We start from the raw sequence: 2087 nt of genomic DNA on the forward strand, positions 1-2087 counted from the left end.
GAGACTGGTTAGAAGGTTGGTGATGGGTTGTTTGGGGGAGAGACCAGACAGCGAGGTCATCGGTCTTATCCGATTAGGGAAGGATGGGGAGGGAAATTGGCCGCGCCCTTTCAAAGGAAACCATCCCGGTTTTTGCTTGGAGCAATTTAGGGAAATCATGGAAAACCTAAATCAGAATGGTCGGACACGGGACTGAACCGTCGTCATCCCGAATGCGAGTCCAGTGTGCTAACCACAGCGCCACCTCGCTCGCTCAGGCTGGTTAGAGCGAGCTCTGATAGAGAGTAGCAAAATAAGTACCGCGATTCGTAGAAAAGGTAAAACATATAATGTGAGTAAATAAAAGTGCTGAGAAACCATCTTTCAGCCTCCACTAAACAACGTTATTTCTCGATGAGTGGAATGGTAGAGAGATAGTATGATTGTGGTTCGATGAACCCTCTGCCAAGCACTTAAATGTGAATTGCAGAGTAATCATGTAGATGTAGATGAGAAACACGTCTCATATTGTTTCCTCGCGATCTGCACGTAATGCAGAGCAACACATTTGTGGGTGTGCTTAGGCTTTGGCTGAGTGCCCTGTGAGTTGTGCGGTAAAAGCTGCTGTAACTGATTGTGTATCTAATGAGGCAGTCGCTGCCTTAATCTTTAAGAATTTTTGTCAGAAGTATCAGATGTCGTTCGCTACCCAAGCATACTTTTATTGTCTTCGTACTTTGTATCAGGCTGTGAAGTCACTGCAGCGTTTTTACACAATAACCGTGGACGTTCGCGTGCGTTGGTTACCTAAACAGACTGTCTTTCAGCTTCTATGTCACGCTGTGAGGTCACTTACGCTGTTTCGCTCAAGACACTCTCAGAGCGACACTTACGATTTGCCATATCGTACCAATTATTCTCATGTGTTCGTATAATCTAAAATGCACTCCGTCTTCAGGCCACGAGTGGCCTACGGGGACCATCCGACCGCCGTGTCATCCTCAGAGGAGGATGCGGATAGGAGGGGCGTGGGGTCAGCACACCACTCTCCCAGTCGTTATGATGGTATTCTTGACCGAAGCCGCTACTATTCGGTCGAGTAGCTCCTCAATTGGCGTCAAGAGGCATGGCAGCAGCGCATGGCGGCCTGGATGGTCACCCATCCAAGTACCGACCACGCCCGACAGCGCTTAACTTCGGTGATCTCACGGGAACCGGTGTATCCACTGCGGCAAGGCCGTTGCCCATGATCTAAAATGCAGTTGTTTTAAATCGTATAATGAGAAGAATCCTGAGAAATGGTTGCTCTCTGAGCTTCAGAAACTCGTAGAGGTAATGTCCTTGATGGCGATTGTCGATCAGAGACAAGGGTATCGTCAGGAGTGCTCCGGGGAAGTGTGATCGGACCGCTATTGTTCTCTGAGTACATAAATGATCTGGCGGACAGGGTGAGCAATAATCTACAGCTTTTTCCTGATAAAGCTGTTGTGTACGGGAAGCTGTTGTCGTTGAATGACTGTATGAGCATTCAGGATGACTGTAGTAGCAGTCAGGATGACGTATACAAACATTGTAGATAGTGAAGTGAACATTAGCTTGCTCTAAATGTAGAAAAATGTAAGTTAGCGCGGATGAGTAGGAATAACAGTCACGTAATGTATGAATACAGCATTACTAGTATGCTAGTTGACACAGTCGTGTCGATTAAATACCTAAGCGTAAAGTTGCAAAGCGATATGGAATAGAACGAACACGTATGGACGGTAGTTCTCACAAGCGACTTCTAATCAAGCTGCGGGCCTATGGGGTATCGTCTCAATTGTGCGACTAGATTCGTGATTTCCTGTCAGGAAGGTCGCAGTTCGTAGTAATAGACGGCAAATCATCGAGTAAAACTGAAGTGATATGAGGTGTTCCCCAGGGAAGCGTCCTGGGACCTCTGCTGTTCCTGGGTGACCGTCTGAGCAGTTCTCGTAGGTTGTTCGCAGATGATGCTGTAATTTACCGTCTAGTAAGGTCATTCGAAGACCAGTATCAGTTGCAAAGCGATTTAGAAAAGATTGCTATATGGTGTGGCAGGTGGCAGTTGACGCTAAATAACGAAAAGT

The 2087-nt window shown here is 46.9% G+C and overlaps 1 pseudogene; it reads right to left on the reverse strand.

Moving 5' to 3' along the window:
* Positions 1-1106: 1106 nt before the first annotated feature.
* Positions 1107-1224, reverse strand: LOC126427918 (5S ribosomal RNA; annotated as a pseudogene).
* Positions 1225-2087: the final 863 nt, after the last annotated feature.

The sequence above is a fragment of the Schistocerca serialis genome, chromosome 1 (genome assembly GCF_023864345.2).
Source record: "Schistocerca serialis cubense isolate TAMUIC-IGC-003099 chromosome 1, iqSchSeri2.2, whole genome shotgun sequence".
NCBI lineage: Eukaryota > Metazoa > Arthropoda > Insecta > Orthoptera > Acrididae > Schistocerca > Schistocerca serialis.